Raw genomic sequence first — 21,268 nt, 5'->3', positions numbered from 1 at the left:
AAATCTATTGGATCAATGTGTAAACCTTTGTGACGTCACTCGATTATTTTTGATTGAGTGTACTGAGGTCAACTTTAGAGGTAACTGTATGTCATATAGGCCTACATCGTTATTGTTTTTATTGTCTTGTTGGTTCTCGTGAGAGTGTAAAGTAATAAAAATTGCCATGATTACAGGGAACTACTGGGACGATTAAAATAATGTATTACTGGTCCTATTTACTGACGCCAAAAACATCCGTGGAATGAATGTGCAGCTAGTCCAAATTGTCTATTCACACACGCCTTGCCGGAAGAGCTCGCTTCGCGCCGGCGAGCTGCGCTCGCTTAAATGAATAATTTGTGTCGGTATGTTTATATATATATATATATATATATATATATATATATATATATATATATATATATATAACCGAATGTTATCACATAGGTGTAAACGAAACCGTCTGACGTGTCACATAATGGCAAACGGGATCTTATGGCAAAAAACGGTTTGCCACTATGTCCGATTCAGTTTTTTAAATCGCTCTAACTCGGCGAATCGCGAACTGACACCAGGTAAACTTTAGTCATGGTAAGAGAGTTCTTTCAGACGTTTAATTTAAGTTTTAAAATAATTATTTGATGCATAATAACTTAAAAACTGTAAAGTGTTTGAGGGAACCCATTCTGGGACTATATATATCCGGCCGAGCGATTCCGTCTGAGATGTCATTTACGGGCAAACGTCGGTTTTTTGAAGATTTCTTTTTAAAATTTGATACATATGTCAACAAAAAACTCAGAGCAACTTGCTTATATAATGGCTAATTTTTTGGCAGTATTGTGCTATGGATATGTATCTAATTTTAAAAAGATATCGCTGTTGATAGAAATTTCAGTGCTCATTTTCAGCTGTTTTGTTTTTGTATATAATTTTGAGCTTCTACGCATGCTTGACCCATTAAAGTTAACGAGATGGAAGAAGAAATGGCGATCGAAATGTTCGACTGAATATGGTTTTACTGATCTATACACGATTACGGCATGTTATAAGGATGTGTAAAGAAAATGAATACAAGTGAGTTGTGTTTTAGATCAACGGATTTGTGTTTCTGGAGATTTAGATTCTGTATCTGTGTATTAGAATACTAAACGGAACAAATAATTGTGTCGTTGAAGTAAGTAAACATGGTCATTGTTTGTTAAAATGAGAGAGGGGTATTGAAACGTTTCTAGAAAAAAGATATGGAAGCTTTCAATATGTTAATTGTACTCGCAGAAACTGGACTTTTCGAATCAAGCGGGATTCATATCATAGAGAGAAGTTAAAAGTGCCACTTTTTTATAGCTTTTTTATTTTTGTTTAATTCTCTAAAATGTTTTATCTCATCCCATGTACATTCTTAAATCCGAGACATACATACAATTAAACCAAAATCGTTCTTGTCCTATCACGTCTTTATTCTTTTAAATAATGTTCGTAAACATATTTGTAATTAGGTTCATTAAAACATCTTGTGCTCTTGAACGACATGATTTATCGAGATACACAGCTTTTATACAACCCATTTTTTTTCATGTAACTAGTATCAGTACAGATGTATTCAGTGTTTGATTTCTTGGCCGATTTCTTAAGCGAGAGCTTTGTTTACATTCTACGGATATGGGAAAGTTATCTTCTCTTTGTGAGTGTGTTGAAAATAAACATGTGGGGAACACATGCAATCAGGCAGGATTGATATTATCTTCGGTTTTGTTTACGATTGAGATCTAACGCACGAAAAGCATGGTAAATGAAACGTTAACTTGTGGTAGACAGTGTCTCAATTTGTCCTAAATTCTTCTGATGACCAAGTTCTTTTCATTTTAAATCCAGATAGCTTAATGTAAAGCAACCATAATTTTTTATGGGCTATCTAGGTTCAAATCCTAGTCTGGATTGTATGAATGAGAGACTAAACATCATTCGGCTTTTTGTTAAATCTTGATCTTGTTTTCATCACTCATAATCTCGCACAACTTTACTGCCTATTTCATTGGTTTGGGATTAAAGGCTCATTGATTTGTTCAAATCAATACTGGTAATGTTATATTTTTAAAAATTATATTAGTTCAGTGTTGAGATAAGTTTTGTTCATGATCAGTAGTAAAAATTAAATTCATTTAATCATTTTTTATCTCTTACAATTACTGCAATCAGTAATTCATTACATAATTCGGCATGTCCATTGATTAAATATCTCTCTCATTCTCTCTCTCTCTCTCTCTCTCTCTCATTCTCTCTCTCTCTCTCTCTCTCTCTCTCTCTCTCTCTCTCTCTCTCTTTTGTTTACATATTCTACGCGACCTCAATGAGTTACCTTCTCTTTGACCTACGGAGAGAAAATAGGTCAGGTGTAGTGAAATGAGACAAAAAGAAACAAATTCTAATCATAATCTAATTATAATTTATAGATAATAAATAGAAATAAAACATCCCAATTCAAAATACTTAGATACTTCGAGGAATGCCTAAAATATATTTTTTTAAACAATGAAGTATGCAGAAGATGTTATTGCTTTTGTTGATGAATATAAATATTGAAGTGTTGTCCTAAAAAAATAATGGTAAATTGAAATATGCATATAAGAATTTAGCAGGTAGAGCTAGGAAAGAATATTTTATAATCATTATTTACAAAATTACTATTCTTTAGAGAAACTTATGTTGGAAAATAGATTTTACCAAAACAAAAGGGTCAAGATGGGCATGCCTAATATGTACATGTAGTAAGACCTTATCATGTATAATTTTTATATTTACTTTCCCAACTTGTGTGTGAGTGGTGTGGTGTGAGTGGATGGTATAGATGTATTTGTTTTGAAAATGAATAAACAAAAAAATTTATAATTATTTATGAATCATGGCATTATGCAAATTTTGACTTATGCCTCAAAAATTGGGATAAGTGATTTTAAAAAATATAACAAAAGATTTTGACATAACTCCAATTGAAAAAAAAAATCTAACTTTTACCTTGAATGACATTAAAGGGGTTCATAATAAAGCTTCTAATTTAGCAGTTAGAATAGAGCTTGGTGCACTCTCCATTATTTCCAGAGTATATATCATACATATATTATTTAAAATTGCAAAATATTGTTTAAGATCAAGAGAACTTAAACTTGCTTTTATAACATGCATATTGCATTTCAAATTTTTTTATGACAATATATAATTGTAATAATTCCCTGACAGCTTGAACTCACTGAAACAAATTCTCAAAAAATAATTCTCTCATTCTCTTTCACTCTCTTTCGTCGGCTCTCTCTCTCTCTCTCTCTCTCTCTCTCTCTCTCTCTCTCTCTCTCTCTCTCTCTCTCTTCTTTGTTTACATTCCACCGTCTGTACTACGTGACCCCAATGAGTTACCTCCTCTTTGACCATTTAGTATTTATTATAGTACATTTACATATTTTAGTGCACTTAAAATTGATTTTTTTAGTGTACAGTCCAATAAATTCAAATGACATGCTGTTAAGGTGTAAATGGGGTTTGCATATCTAAAAGAAATGAAAATAATATAGATATGTCAATATTCTAACATTAACTGCTGAAATATAAGTAATGAGGAATCATTCTTTGAGTTTTAAAAAATCATAATTTTGGTCAGAGCGTGATCAAATCTATCATTAAGCTTTCGGTCTAATCGGATTTGACCATGCTCCTACCAAAGTATCACCAGTGACCTCATATAATACTCCAAGAATGATTCCTTATTCCTTAAAACATAAACAAATTCCAAACTTGGTAATTATGTAATATCTTTATTCAAAATACTTGCATATGTTAAATAATAACTTTAAAAAATATTAAAATATTCTTATTTTTATTGTTATCATTTTCTATAAAAAACGTTTAATTTTCCATTGATAAAAAGTGTTCCGCTATACTACCAGTATGTCCACCTCTGCACATTATCAAAGAGTGTCACCGTGGCAGTGAAAGACCCCTTCCTATGTCGGTGAAGGAAGAATATGGCCCGGGTTGAAAATTGACCCGGGGTCATATTTCTGCGTTGAATGTTGATCCGGGGTGCTTTTTTTAAATGTTGAAATTGAGAACAAAAGTCGTTGAATTCATACCCGGGGTCATTTTTCAACAGTTTTATTTTTCTTTCTAACCTCTTGATCCGTTAATTCGTGGCCAAAGTCACATATAGTATTTAAACTGTCTGAAATGGCTCAGTAGTTATAGCACCTGTCATAAATTAACCTTATATATCTAGGGGTTAATTTTATGTTATGGGTTCGATACCACCAAAATTTAAGGCAGTATTTTATTCTTATCGTTTGTTAAATACTAGTATTTTAAAACTGAATATAGTTAGAAATTGTGCTTTTGCAAACTTGTATCATAATATATTTTAATAGATTTAATTAAAAAAAAAATAAATTCAAAATGGTATTTCACGACTCCGAATGGGCATTTGCGCTACCTTATCCCCCATCTTCTTTACTAGATATTATACCGTTAATTGTGAATTTACACCCACCAAGAAGATTTACAACTTGGCAATTTAAATTTACTGGGTAAGTTTCATATATTGCATGTGTAACCATGTTCACCAATAAACAAACTCGTTCTTATTAAAGAAACTATTTTATATGTGAAATTCACAAAACATAGCTAGTACATGTAATATACGCTAAAAGTTCACTAGGCCTGTATTTAATATAGTTACATGTACATACTAGTATGTGAAGAGTTAATCTGATAATTCGAGACCTAATTATTAAATGTTGGGGGGTTTTTTTTGGAAGATTTTTTCATATTTTTTAAACTAAAGATGTTTAAAATACATTATTAATCTAGAGAACAAATACAGGCACGGAGCATCAGGGTTAATCCCCCCCCTTCACTTTTTGTCGCAGCAAATAAGATTTTTCTTAAGTTTACATACAAATATTGAATTACATTGTAACAAGGACTTGGCCCCCATTCTTTTGAGACCTTGTGAAAAATTAAAGAAAAAAGCTGAAATAGAAATTATAGGTGTACTACGCTACCCTCCTATCCTCCTACCCCCTGTCCCCTCATTCACGGATTTGGCTTTTCATGGTCTAGGGAAGCTGCCTTTGTTATTGCTTTTCATGATTACATACAAATATTGAATTACATTGTATCAAGGACTTGGCCCCCATTCTTTTGAGACCTTGTGAAAAATTAAAGAAAAAAGCTGAAATAGAAATTATAGGTGTACTACGCTACCCTCCTACCCTCCCCCCTGTCCCCTCATTCACGGATTTGGCTTTTCATGGTCTAGGGAAGCTGCCTTTGTTATTGCTTTTCATGATTTTTTGGATAAGTCTGTTCCCACTTTAAAAACGATGCTACATGCTTGAAATATATAAATTAACTTTTCGATGTTGTGTAAATATATTCACAGATAACACAGCACATTGATATTGACAAAAGATATTGGAAATGTAATCTAGAAGAATATTGTCACGTGGAATAATTAAAGGCTCACATCGTGAAAATTTGATCATATCATGAAACCGATTTTAAACTCAACCGCTAATAAACACAAATTAATTAATTATATCCTCAATAAAAAAAATTGCGAACTATGCATATGCAGAAAATTGTCTGTTGCTTCATAAAAAGTTCATCTGTCAAGTTTAAAACACTATTATTAAGTCGAATAAATCAAAATTAGATAAAAAAAAAAATATGACAACTGTCCATTTATTATGCTGTCAGGCATTGTCGAAAAAGCACGGCCAGTCTCGCATACGCTTACTCAGTAGGGTTTATATAATTATACAATATTATAGGGAAACACCTTACATTTTCGCGCATAGTGTTTTCAGCTACACTATGCATAAATTTTAATTAATCATTTCTGTAGGGAAAATGTTACAAATATAAAATCTCTGAACAAGCATCTAATAAATGCAGAAACTGGCGATTACATCTTAATTCGCAAAATTCTAAAGTTGTTCACTTCAGGAAAAATAGATCGAAAAAAAGCAACTTGAACTTTCATTTAGGTGGAAATAATCTGGACTACGAGGCGTCTTACAAATATCTAGGAGTGACGTGGTTTTTAAGTGAACGCTGAAAACCTAGCCATGTCCGGAGGACGTGCCCTGGGATCCGTCATCTCAAAAATCAACGCAATCAATTCAGTTGGATTCCGAACCTACGAAAAATTACATGTATTTAATAATTGTGTAGCCCCAGTCCTTGATTACAGCAGTGGGGTATGGGGTACAAGAAGCATCACTGCATTAAAATGGATTGTACAAAATCGAGTCCAATTTCCAATATTTTCTCGGTGTTCATCAGTTTACTCCGTTGCTAGCATCCAAGGGGAAAGCGGGTGGTTAAGCTGTAATTGCCGCCACAAAATGAACCTGTTGCGTCTTCGGAATCGTCTTATTTACATGGAAAATGATTGACCACCAATCGTGTGTTTCTCTGGGACCGTGAGCAAAACAATAGCTCCAACTGGAGCTCTCAAGTTAAAAATACCATGGAATCGTTAAACATAGAAAATACTTACACCAATTTTACTCCTTGTAACTTACATTATGCAGAGGAAAAGTTACGTACAAATTTTGAAACCGAATGGCACAGCGTATTGTAACAAAACTTCGTACATATATCCTTTTTAAATCCAGCTACACAGTCGAAGTTTAGATGTGGTGTACTCCCCGTAAGGATTGGAACAGAGGAGAACTGGTGTAGGACAGAATATGTAACTTTGGTGATCTTAACGAAATCGAAACTGAACAACATTTTTTATTACAAAATTCATTTTCTTGCTCCTAAAACATGTAAAAGGACTATATATGGTATGGGCCTAAAATGGCCCCCTAAAAGGAATATCATTATTTTACTCACTGTAATTCTTTGTTTTCTTTGTACAGATATATACGTGATGTTTAAACTTAATGTTCATTTTGATTCAAGTGCCCACAATTTTTTTTTTTTGGAAATATGGCATTGTAAAGACAACCTTTTCCCGCCATTTTTGCATTTCATATATAGTTCTTTATTCACATTGTAACAGTTCAAGAGTGACTTATAGGTCAGTTTAGCCGAGTGTATTGATGTTATATTTGCAATTATGTTATATACACATGTCACTATAATAAATTATTCACTACTGACTACGAATAAAAATAATCTTTAAGATGACTAATTGAATCTTTGAATTTGGTCCAAATTCTTAACCGTAGATGTGTGTGACCTTTTTAACCTGCAAAATAATATTTTAAAAGTTAAAATTATTTACACAGCATTTTATCCGGTTACATCTTGAACTATATGCGTATGTGATGTGTTTGCAAAACTTGGTTGCTACTGTACATATTACCTGACGATTTTGAATGCTGGAGGTCAGAAATGATTTTGACGACATGAATTGAAACTTGAATAGGTGTCCTACAATGACATAATTTAGAATATGTACCATACACTGTACATTGTTCAAACAAACGATGCATATTCTAAAATTTTAAATGCGTCGCATGTGTGACCGCTTAATCTGCGTGATAGCCTAGGGAAACACGGAAGAGTCAACAATCTTAGAATGTGTTTCATTTCAGTACCTTATGGCTTCAGTCTATTAAATGTTGGTGAAACTATTAATATGAAGTGCAAGGAATGTTTCAAATCTCGAATATGGTGTGCTTGGAAAGGATAAAGTTTAAAACAGGACAGGGTCTCGCAGCTGAATACATACTGAATACTGAATACGACTGGTATTTACTAATCTATGTCTGTTTTATAAAGTAACTGTGGATATGAATAGCAGTTGTTTGGTGTTTTACCCTATTGTCCTTTCCGATAAATTCCATTTTATTTCATAAAATATACAACATGACTACTCAAAGTATGAAAATTATCAGGGCATCAATTACTTTTGATTTAATTACGTTTCTTTAACACATCTTTACGCACTTATATAATAAAATAATTATGTTAACATTAAGTACAACTTTGCTTCGGTTCTTATATCGCCATCATGTAAGTGAAAATATACCGTTAGATATCTTAATTTCAACATAGTCAAGTAATTTAAACACAATCATGCCCCCAATCCATATCTATCAATTAAATTCGCCGTCCCAAAATGAAATACGTTTTGATGCCCCTGTTTAAACATACATATGTATCTATGTCCAGCCTCAACTACGTCGCATGAAATTGACAACGAGCCAATCTCAAAAAATCACCCCAAAACTGAAAAATGTTTTTTAACATTAGGAAATCCATGGTTACGGGTGCTGGTATTTGCTTGTGGCTCCATTTACAAGATTCTTTTACAAACTTGAACAATGCGCAAAATGTAATTAAAATCTATTTTATTAATTTAAAATAGCGCCGACTTTAAAATTCTACATTTTAGAAAACATTGACCAAGAGTTCCACGTACTTTGAAACAAATAAAAACAATGTTAGAACATATCAACATTACTATTTAGTGAAGGTCACAATAGAAATAGATTCAAAGTTGTTTTAGCGTCTATTTCGTGGATTTTTTAGACGGTACGTTTGAATTATGTTAGAATTTCTGCAACAATACATGTCCACGGTTTTTGCAAGAGTTTCTACTACATCACTTGAAATGATAGTGGTCAGTTCTGTTTCTGCATCGAAAGTTCTTTGGTGTACAATGCCATATATTTTAAGCGCAGTGAGTATAAAAGCCCCGGGAGTCCGTTTCAGAAAGATTTCGTAAGATGTTTCCTATAAGAAAGAACTTAAGATATGAGTAAGTTATAACTTAGGAAGTTCCTCTGATTGCAAAGCTGTTTCACAAAACTTTCTTAGCGGAACGCAGATAACTTATATTAAGATACATTGTAGGTCACTTGAAATCATAATCATACCGAACAAGTAAATTCTTTTCATTATGATACGAATGTAAACTTTTTAAGTGAATGTATTAGTTCATTGTTCACATAGAAATATCTTAGAAAAGTTAAATGTGTAAATAGAATGTAAATAGTGTAGCGTTTATGTAAATGAACTGAAATTTTGTATTATTCACATGCATACACGAGTCGATAAAAAACCGTACTAAACCCGTATAATCCTTGAAAACGATATTTTTGAAATTTTGATTATTCCTAAAAATAAAATAAACTCGTTAGTTGAAAAATCCAAATTTTATGATTTTACGATATCATACGGTATATTCCAAATGGAATACAATAGTTGCATACAGTGACAAGTAAGATTTGAAATAAAGAGATGTGGGATTTTTACGAAGTAATGGTTGACACAAGGGTGATGGTGTTCTTTTTTTTTAAGAAGTAAATATACCTCGGCTGTTAAAAGAGTTCTACTGAACAACACCCCTGCCCCCACCACACACACACATACACACACACACACACACACACACACACACACACACACACACACACACACACACACACACACACACAGAAAACACCTAAAAGATTTCACGAAAAAGAAAATCTTATTCCGTGGAGAGAAAGGAAAAAATATCCAGTCATTCAGTAATTAAGTATATTAAGTACGTATAAGTAATACGCCAGCATGTATAATTTAATTATCATTGGTGCTCTATACATATAGCTATACAATCTATTCATCTGCGCGTGCAACTATATAATCTAAAAAAATCTAAAAATTAATTGTTACTTTGCAAATTGTAATAACCAATTAATGTAAATATCTGAAGCCAAATAATTAAGTTTACAAATATATTAATGGAAACATATATATATTTGAGGTTTCAATGAAGAAGTAAAATGACAAAGGTCTTGTTGATACGTGTAGTCTTACTAGAATTTTTGTTTAATTTTATATCTAAGACATCGATTTACCTGTCTTAAAGTTAAGACATAACTTAAGAATTTCAAAAGATACGAAAGTAATAATGAAACGGATGAGTGATGATCTATGTAATGAGTAATGAACTATATAAAAAGTTCTTTCCTAAGGTTTCCAAAGAGTCCATAGTATGCTTTGTTAAACGGGGCCTAGGGTCAAACTGTCAAGATTTGGAGCTACGAGTTGTGGCCAGTTATATCTCGCCACAACTCTTCAAGTATCGTGTAGGACTCAAAACACAAATCTGTGCATGTCCGGAATAAATATCTCTTTATGTCGCCAGTGCTCGCCAAGCAGCGGCGAGAATTTCAAACGGTTTTGAATTCTTGTGCAGATAATGTTGAAGACATTTTGAACTGATGTCGTCCCATCGTGTGTGCACGTCGACGATAATTCGTATTACCGGTATGTCGGCGCTTTTCGCCTTGTGAAAAAGTAGTTCGATCGATGGTTGCGTTGCGAGTTCGAGGACATTTATACGATCTCTGCTTTATGCCCTAATCACACATTCACGGATTTAATGCCGGATTAGCTAGGGAAGCGATCCGGAATCATTCGTGGCGATATGTATTGACCCGTGGCTTTTCCGTCTGTTATCGTATCCAAACGTAGCAATACTTGTATACCTGCGACAATTTTTGAACATGTTCAAAATTCCACTACGGGTGAAACCACCGTAGTACTTCCTTAGAAAAACTTACTAAACCGTTTTAGAACGTAGAAGTCCGTTTTAACTCCGTATAAATCCGTAGTAATTCGTATGTATCAATTTGTATCCATTCCGTAGTGCATCCGTACTAACTCCGTATCATTAGATTTTCCGGTGTTAACCGTAAATAAAATACCGTAGTGGAACCTAGGAGTTGATCTGTGAATGTGTGACTCGGGCATTAACGATTATTTGATTTTCCGGTGTCAACCGTGGAAAATAGTCCGTAGTAGAACCGTGGAGTTGATCCGTGAATGTGTGACTGGGGCATAACAGGGGTATATATACCGCCCATTTCCGACACTCTTCAGTAGACATAGTTGGAAGCGAGGGAACATACCGCCCAAGAAGAAAAAGAGGTGCAGCAGTATTTATCATTGTACCTCAATTTTATTAATTTATTATATCTGATTGGTCTAGAAAGTCACGTGACAGGGCGATTTCATAAGAATGAAAAAGCCGATATGAGCATATGATGCAAATATGATAAAATCAAAATTATTTAATCATTATGATTCTCCTTAAATTTATATCACAAAACCAACTTAACTATCTATGATTCGAAATTATGAAAGAAAAGTGAGACAGTAACATAGGAAATGAATCAATCACGACGTTATTGCTATTGGAAATTACAGAATTAAAGTCAAACAATTTTTAGAAATCAATGTACTTTGTATAATCATATCTTGTTCGATAAAATAAAACGTTTATTGCATTAATGTTTAGGGAATTTCCCTCACCGCCATGCAATAAATGTATTTTGTTGAATTGTAGTCTGAAACAGTGATGCTTATACAGGGTATATTTACTAGTGGCAAAGATGGCATATTGAGGCTGATAAGTCGTGCAATGATAGGAAAACGTTGCAAAATTATATGAGACATGTTAAGCAACAGTCTCATGGTCGCAAAACGCACCCATATACAGCAGCGATTCATCTTACGACCTTTAAAAATCGTGCATCACTCTTGCGAGTACACAAAACTTTGTAAAACGTTCGTATTAATGTTTGTGCGATGCACTGCGATGATTTGGATCGAATTCGGTCGCGTCTGAATAGTGTGCATGTCCACTATTTTGAGAAGACTTGATTCGAGCACTAAAACGCATGCAACGTATGTGAGAGCTCGTGAAACGTATGAAAGAGCTCGTGCGAATCTAAAAAATTCCGATCGCAAAATGTTATAAAGTGCTCGTGCGCCAATTGTGAAAGGGGCTTTAAGAAGATGTCAAAGGCAGTTGTCAAGGGAATTAACATTTTCGTCACATCAAAGTATTTCGAGTTTTTATATCCTGTTGTACAATCAAATATTGTTTTAATTAACTTTAATTCTTAACTTTTATTATAATACATTCATTTGACCTATTACAACAATTTTTTGGGATCTTTATCATTTGGAGTACCTAAATTTTAACTTTTATCATAACTGGACATTGTTAAAATTGAAGTGAAGGTTTCATTCAATACATCTTCAAATCAAACATTGTACTTCCACATCGTATATATTACGAAGTATTTTTTTAATCGGTAAACATTACTCTATTGTGATCGGCTTCGACCGATCACAGTTGTGTCTATACGAGGCATCCGGCAAATTTAACTATTTGCGCACGCATTGCGCCTTGCACTATTTTATTTGCTTTGCAATGACAACTTTATTTAAATTTTTAATTAGACGTATATTACTAAAACGGTAATCTTATCCGTTTACCCTGAAAATAAAACATTTATGAGTTACATACAAAATGATTCAAATCACGGTTTTTTTTTCATATGCGTAAGAATATTAGTATAATTCGCCTACTAAAAGTAAAGCTCATTCATGCCTTGCCATTTCTGAAATCAATAAAACGGTGCTATATATAGTTTACTGCATGTAGCGTATATTATATAAACAGAACTGACCAATGATATTTCATGCCGATCATTCCTTTAAAAGGAATACTTGTTTAATCTATTAGATTTAGACTAACGTTGTTATGCAATTAAATCGTTTTAGTAATGATAAGAAAAAATTCTAATAGGATCATAATAACTATCTCTCATGTATCCTTCTATCCATCTGATAAATATATGCAAGTTTCATGTTCTTCTAGCACGGTGTGCTGATAAGACGCATGACCTCAAGGTACACTCAGTGAATCTCAGGGATATATCTCAATAAACGATACTAGAACTTAATCCTTCTGATCTTTTTTTTTTTTTGTCTTTTTTAATCGATGGAGATGAATAAAGTGCACAACATGAATGAAATGCACAAAAATAAAAATCAGAGTTTATGGTTTCTGCTTTTTTGAATTTTCTTTTTTTTTAATTACTGTACTTTGTATATGGGGAATGTTTACATAGGCTATGTCTGACACCCAATTCATTTGAATTTTAAATCGATATGTTTTAATCAATAAATTACCTTCATAATACTGATCATATTTTTCCCTATCAATTAAAAGCAATGTTAATATCTAAAAATACACGCAGTTTAATACTCTTATAAAAAATTTTGTTTCAATGAAAAAATGACAATAACAAACCGTCAACCATCTCAAAAATCCATTAAACGAAATACAAATTCAAAGCAGAGCAACACGGATCTCCAAAAAGATAGAGGTATGATCAGGTGCCTAGGAAGAGTATTAAGTTATGTGGAAGATAAGAACTTTCAATTTACCTATTGATTGTCAATTAGATTTATTTGATAAAGTTATTGTACCAGTTTTATTGTATGCATGTGAAGTTTGGGGTTATGAAAATATTGAGATAATTGAACGTGTCCATTAAAAAAATTTGGAACATATACTTAATCTGAAAAGTTGTACACCTAGTTACATGGTATATGATGAAACTAGACGATTTCCTCTGTATATAACCATTTTTTACTAGAATGATTTCACTCTGGGCCAATATTATCAGTAGCCGTGAAAACAAGTTAAGCAAAATCACATATATGTATGTACGTATACTATTTAATAAGGGACAAATATTAAATCCGTGGCTATGCTCTTTTGTTTTAGATAAATGCGGACATTCAAGTGAATAGAGTGATCATGAATCATACCATTATAACTCCAGTTGGGTTAAGACAACTATTAACCAATCAATCTCAATTTTTACAAAAATGGCATAACGATATTCGGGAATCGATTAAGGGTGTTATATATAGAATTTTTAAAACAAATTTTGAATGTGAACTCTACTAACTCTTGTTACCCAGTAAATTAAGAAAAATATTAGTTAAGTTTAGAACTACAAATCATCATCTTACTGTTAAAATCGGAAGGTGGGATACTGTTGAAAGAAGTAAACGTTATTGTAATTTGTGTAATTGTAACAAAATTGGTGATGAATTTTATGTTATATTAGAATGCAAGGCATTAAATAAATTACGAAGTCAGTTTTTAGATACATATTACTGTTCTTTTCCTAACACTAAAAAGTTCTATGAAATCATGTCTTCAGTTGATTATATTACATTAAGAAAATTGGGTTTCTTTATTTCAAAAATTAATCGTACTGTTCGTTCACCCCACTTACTTCCTTGATCTTTACAACTTTATTGTTTGTATATGTAAATATGTTTGTTCTTCTTATGTACCTCTTGTGTTGAGTGAAAAAATAATCTGAAACTGAAGCTGACCGGTCACACATTTTTACTTAACGAAAACATTTCTGGTACAATTAATAGATTTAAAGGTTTGTATACGATAACTGATTTGTCCAGCGATGCTGTTTACGTCTAAATCAATACTAATTCACAAGAACGGGTACTTTGTAATATGTTTACAATGCATAATCAAAATGAACTGCACAGCTTATGAGGATATGATTGCGATTTAAGTTGTCACACTATATGTGTGATACTATAATTTTGAACAATGCAAGTAATTAATAATTATATCATGACTTATAACTATATACTTTGCTCATTAAGATTAAAAATTAAGAAACGATATAGAAGAAGAATTAATTGTTGTCTAATTTACTGCTACAGTTAGGATTAGATTTGTATGGAACAGGGGAGAAATTTTCAGATGATATATATGGATTAGTTTCATAACATTTGCAAAATAAATTGCTTCGACACAGAAGTCGAACTATCCCAGTTTTGTCGATTCTGTCTTATTTAGCTGCAACAGTTTACAAGAATCTGAAGGAACTCCCTTTAAATTTTTTGTCAAGACTAGCCAGAATTTTAATGACGAATCCTGTGTATCAGGAGAAGAGGGTCTTAGGGGGTATCAAGGGGGGTTGTTTTTTATATTAAGCGAAATCTTATTTATATATTAATTTCCCTCGATAGTTAATTATTGAAAAACTTCGATATTTACACAGTTGCAAGGATACTATAATACGATATATATTTTCAGATTGTTAAAATTAATTTTTTTAGTTACCCCGTAAAAGTCAGCTTCCAGAATGCACATGCGCATTTTTTTTTTCTAGATGACTCCTTTCTGATTCAGGAAAAAAGCACACAAGGACGCCATTTTAACAAAGGATCTTTCTGAAAGATTTTTATAACCCCTATTTCGCATAATAATTTCTAGAAAAGCTTTTTATATATATTTTTGCAACCATATACCTTTTATTTAGCTTTGTATTGCAAGTTTATAGTTCAGCTTCAACTGTATGCTCTTTTATTTTTATATTCTGTTTGCTTGTTTTTGTGAAAGTGATTGTAGGAGGGATTTTGTTTTCTTTCATTGGATATTTCAGTGTTACATTCACTCCAGGACTTCCAAAAGGTAATACGTTCAATCGATAAATCAATCTATCAATCGATAATTCTTCTATCTGTCTATCGATCGATCGATCGATCGATCGATCGATCGATCGATCGATCGATCTATCTATCTATCTATCTATCTATCTATCTATCTATCTATCTATCTATCTATCTATCTATCTATCTATCTATCTATCTATCTATCTATCTATCTATCTATCTATCTATCTATCTATCTATCTATCTATCATTCTATCTATCTATCCTCTCTTATGTTTCAGATGGCAATAAGCAGAAAGAGAGCTCAACAAGATGTAAGTTTAAAATTGATCTGATTTTCTTTATCATAATATCGAAGATGTTATTCCTAAATGATTATTCAGATGACACATTCTCTTCAATTTTTTATTGGTTGAATTAGATGATTCCATTTGCTACTGCAAAAGAAGAGGCGATGGAATTCATTCACCGGGGAGAGGACAAACCAGGGTGTGCCGAAAAAGACGTCGACTCAATAATTGGTGAGTGTGTGTGTATTTGTGTATATGTGTGTGAGAGAGAAAGAGAGAAAAAGAGAGAGAGAGAGAATATGTTTAATTAAGGTCATTGTTATCAGTTATCAGTTTTAATACAAAATGTTTGCATAGCAATGTTTGTGATAATTAGGTTTTGTTTGTATATATAAGCAAATATTCTATATTGAATGTTTTATATTTGAATAAGGATGCATATAAAGCGTATAGCCTCGTTTAATTAAATGAATGAAATTGCAACTCTATGAACAAGTACTTGTATTGATGTCAATTTCTGATCAAATGAATCATTAGAATGCAGTTAATAATTTTTTTTTTCAACAATGTGCAAATTATTTATGTTACTGGTTAATTTGACTAAAATGTAACTCTACATGTTGCTTTCTGGAGGCTGGAACAAAATTCTAAGATTTTATATATTTCTCAAATAAACCAGTATTGATTCGTCTAATTATTTAATTTTATCACAGGGGAATTTTTGAATGAGCAATTATTTTAGGCAAATTCATAGAAATTTGTTAAGACTTTTAACAGGTTTTTAATTTGTGGTGAAACTTTGTTATTTTGTTTTAAAATGTGTTGTTTTACCATGCTGCAAGAAATTTGAAAGTCTAACCTGAATTAGATCAGATAACCCGAACATTTGGCTCTACACTATGTGTCACATAAATTTGAAAAACTATTTACTAATGAATCAGTCGTGGGTTTATTTTCCGTGCAAGCAGATAATAAAACGCATCTGTTTTTAACCAAAACCTATTCTTGATTTTGAGGAACATGACACACTTTTTGAAGGGGTGGTGTAAGCGCATGTCTTAATTGGTATGAAGTCTCATAAGCACTACTGAGAGCACATGTAGAATTTTCACTCATTTTGATTACGCGCCAAGCTCTGTCCCAACCTCTGACATATCTTTTTTTTTGGTCATGGTCAGCCACTATTAGAAATATTTCACTCAACGTCAGAATTTCCTTCGAGGTTGTTTTGAGTATCACATGTTGCACTTCGCTTGAAGTTAGTTTTCAATTATGCAAAAAGTCTTGAACTTGTAAATAATAAATATCACAGTGCATAAAAAAACTCAGTCCAATATATCACGTAAATATGAATAGAAAAGCAGCTTGTATATTAACATGAATCCTAACCGGTGAGGGAAACAAGCGAGCTAACAGGTTTTAATTTCTTGTTCCAAAGAAATAATGATTGTTGAATTCCCTGACATCTGTACTATCTGAAAAATCTAAAAAGCCAAAAGTACACGCTGTCAATTACAGTTCTGCTTCAAATGTAATTTGATCATTGTAAAAAAACAATAAACGTCTTTGCCTATTGAGGTTACAAAAAAACCCCAAACAACTTAATTGAGTTTTAATTTCGTATATTGCGATGCTGACTGTTTCATTTCTATCATTTTTATTATAATTTAATATGCAAGCGGGTTTTACAGATTTCCCTTGCATTAAATTTAAAGTTTTTCGATACCTCTATTTTTTTTTCATTTTTGAGATTTTAGTTTGACTGTAGTTCCCGATCAAGACTGTATCAATTTTCTTAAGTATTTTTTTTCCTCAACAGAACTTGTTTCCATTTTGCTTATGTGAATCTTGAACCTTTTTTCTGAGTTTGATGTCTTTCAATTTCCTTGAATATGTTATTGTTTAACCTCACCTTCTCTCTCTCTCTCTCTCTCTCTCTCTCTCTCTCTCTCTCTCTCTCTCTCTCTCTCTCTCTCTCTCCGCTTAGAGAACGATATCTCAATGCTCAGGTTTGCAAGGTTTTAACACTTCCCAAATGTGCTCTAATTAATTTATTTTGTGCATCTCAGCATCTCTGGCGTAGTATATAATAACTTCAATTTCAATCCCAATTTCCTTATTTTCATATCAATTGTTTTCATACTCCCAAAAAAGTGCGGGGGGGGGGGGGGGATCCATGATAATTCAAATTTTTATATGTAAATTTTAAAAACTTTGTTGTTCCGAGAAAAAGTCCCTGCCCCCCCCCCCCCCCCCCCCCCCCTCTTATGCTACGTGCCTGCGTTTTACCTGAAATCTTTGATTTGACTGTGGATCTATACATTATAGAGGTATATCTTTAGTATGGTTTAAAAATAAGAAAACAGTTACTAGATAAAATAAATTGATTTGTATGGCTCTTTTTGGAGATGGGGATTTCTTGCCGCAGATCTCACTCCGGGCGAGAACTGTTCTATATTTAGATACACGCGACTACCTCAGTAATCACTGTAATGTGCTGGTGGGATATAGCCTATACGCTGTGAAAATGCAGAGTGGTAACAGGTCGGCGAATTCTACTTGTCAATAATCAACGTCTCGTTTTCTCAACAGGTCAGTTTAAATTCTTGTCGTAATACGGTGAAGTCGCCAACATTCCGGGTTGGTTCATGTCATATATAATATCGTTTACAGTGATTGGGATAAGCAATTGGCTAAATTGTGACAATGTCACGTTCCAAGACTGTGTTAATCATTAACTTAATGTGACATTTCCAAAATCAATGCGCCAAATGGAAATTTCATGGGACATTGTAAAATGACAAGTTAAAATTTGACGAGTTTATAAAAGACTTCATTGCAATTGTTAAATTACTGAATGACACATTGAATAAAAAGCTACCAAAAATATTTTTAATTTAGCAATGAAGACCATAATCTAGTTTCAATTCTTTGTTTTTATTCTTCATTTCATCCAATTTGAGTTGAATTTTAGTTTGGTTGCACCAGGCAATCTTACCGTCAGCATCTCCATTCGCTATTTCAGCCACCTGTTCTGCTTTATCTGTTCATTTTTTTTCATCTGATTTTTTTATTAAGGTAAATGAAAATATCAGAAAAGTTTGTTCTTTTTCGGGATGGGGAATTTTTTTCAGTGGTATGATGCTTACATAAAGACCGCATGTTAAATATTAAATTGACAGTATTAACCAATCAAAAACACTTTACACTAACCAAAACAAAGTCATGATCACGCTTCGCTGTACAACATTTGACTTCTATTTTTTAAGTGTAAAATAACAGCGATCATTAAAGAATTGTAGCGAAAAAGATTCCAAGCATTTATAGGGGAAAGCTCAAAGTTGAAAAGTATGTACTGTAATAGTATAACTATAATATAATTTGCACCAGCAGGGCGCAACATATTAAAATTGATGTGCCATTATTTTATTTAATGCGACTATGGCACAGGGCGCGTGCTTATCCCAATCACTGCGTTTAAATCAATCGCGAATATATATACATATATAGTCAAACCCTTATTGCAGGTCACTTGGCATGTAGTGAGACATATATTTACAAGAGAGAGAGAGAGAGAGAGAGAGAGAGAGAGAGAGAGAGAGAGAGAGAGAGAGAGAGAGAGTCCTGCTCAGGTGTCCTTTTATTGCTTTTAATTTTCTTTGTGAATATTTCATTACTGTCATTTATCAGTTTGTATAATTTAAAAATTATATGATTATCAAGTGGTTTAACATGCGAGTAACGTTACCTACATGTATTATTGCTGAAAAATACGGAAGTTTTCTCTATTACTCTCTTCATGTAAGCTGTTATGTAAACATTTCGATGCAGATATCTGCACTGTTTATTTATTTAGGTAATTTGAGTAAATTTTTTTTTTTTAAATTCTCATCAGTTTTGACTAACTTCTGACTAAAAGTAAATCCCTGTTCATTAATTTACAGGAAGTCGCCAGGAGTACCCATTATTGCTACTCATATCTTTACGTCATTTTTCAGTAACTAATCGGTGAAAAGGTCAAAATTTTAAAAGAATCTATCAATATAAGATAAAATGTAAGAATATAACATTATATAGATAGTGTCTGTTTGGGAGGGTAACTGTTGAAATTGACACCCCGAGACTACCATTGTCAACCGACGCGAAGCAGAGGTTGACAATGGTTTTCGAGGGGTGTCAATTTCAACAGTTACCCTCCCAAACAGACACAATTTATTTTATTATACTGGATGTCTTAATTAAAAAAAAAATTACTGCTTTTATATAGAAATGAAGTGAATTCTACTGGAACCATACGCGCATAATTTACGTGCATGTAGCAATTCGTTGTGTTACCTGTTGCCAAGTGTTTTGCTAACGCTGAGGGTAATAGAACGGATTACCAACTGCGTCTAAACCAATCAGATTTCAGTATTTAACATGAAAGTATAATAATTAAAATTGTATCATTAACGCAATTCAATCATATTATAAGCAATATTTTTCCCTGTGGCCACATGTACACAAACAGAGAAACATGTGCTTCGCATGTCTCGAAACAAATGATTAACAAAATAAAGATATGCATTGTTAATTTATTAAACAAAAATTTGAAATAAGTTTTAGTATGTCCAGTTAAAGAAATAATGTATGTGAAAGTTAAAAGCAACGCGTCTAAGTTACACAGCAGGTGCGCGGGGATAAGTCTTTGATCCGCCTGAGGTTGCAGACAAAATGGCGTCTTACAATCAAGCAGATGCTCGGTTTTCTTCCTTAAATATTTTGTAGTAGAAATGGTATCTTGCTTATTCTTCTTAAATATAATAACACGGAGGTAAATATTCATTGAATTTGGACCTAAACACAAAAAATGCCCTGTTATCAAAGTGGATTACAAGTCAATCATTTAGTGGCATATGATACAAATGATATACGTTTTCCAAGGCTTTACCTTTGTTTAGGTGAGTTCCGAGATGTTTGAAGTAAATTTTCTTTGTTCCCAACTCTTGTAGCATCTGAAAGATTGCGTTATTTATTTATTTTGGTCTGTAGCTAAAAACAAGGAATATATAGCGGAAATCTGGTTGATTTTATAATAATCGACAATAATGGGTACTCGCACGTTATGTAAATATGTTTCCTGGTCTGTGGTTTTTGTTCCAGTGCGGCAAATTATAAAATATCCTGTTCATTTGTGTGTTTAAACCTTTTACACATTTTTCTGCAAATTTCTACTAATTTGAAAATGACTGGGGCTCTCTCCTCCATACCATAAACTAATACTCTTAGTTCCACTATCGAACACCTAAGCAGTCAACCCTTGTGCGTTTACCAATGTTTTGAACATGTCTTGATAAATTTTGCTGGCTAAGCAAGAGAGACTAATTAATTAGTTTAATTAGTTTTCTCATTCCCTCCTCAAATTATCAATTTCTTTTCAACATTGTAGTCTTGTGCCTTGGGTAGGGCCTATATGAATTAGTTCCCCGTATCTTATGGTGCCCTTGCCTTCGATGATGTGTTATTTTGGAGTCTGAGAACATTTATCATGTGTCATGTTTCAAAACAAAAATTGAACTTATATAATGCTAAACAAATTTTTGTATAGTACATCTTGGGGCAGAAATCAGTACATACACATACAAGCGATCATCAGAGATAACTGTGTTTAGGGAAGTCATCCGTATTTATATTCCACCAACATCCTTCTATAGAATTGGATT

General features: G+C 32.7%; 2 pseudogenes; both read left to right on the top strand.

The window, feature by feature from the left end:
• The window catches only part of LOC128183616 (deleted in malignant brain tumors 1 protein-like), a 492,435-nt pseudogene that overhangs the window by 104,357 nt on the left and 366,810 nt on the right, over window positions 1–21,268 (top strand).
• The window catches only part of LOC128183435 (uncharacterized), an 82,169-nt pseudogene continuing 76,619 nt past the window's right edge, over window positions 15,719–21,268 (top strand).

The sequence above is a fragment of the Crassostrea angulata genome, chromosome 5 (assembly GCF_025612915.1).
Source record: "Crassostrea angulata isolate pt1a10 chromosome 5, ASM2561291v2, whole genome shotgun sequence".
Classification (NCBI taxonomy): Eukaryota; Metazoa; Mollusca; class Bivalvia; order Ostreida; family Ostreidae; genus Magallana; species Magallana angulata.
This window is presented reverse-complemented; position numbering and strand designations above follow the sequence as displayed.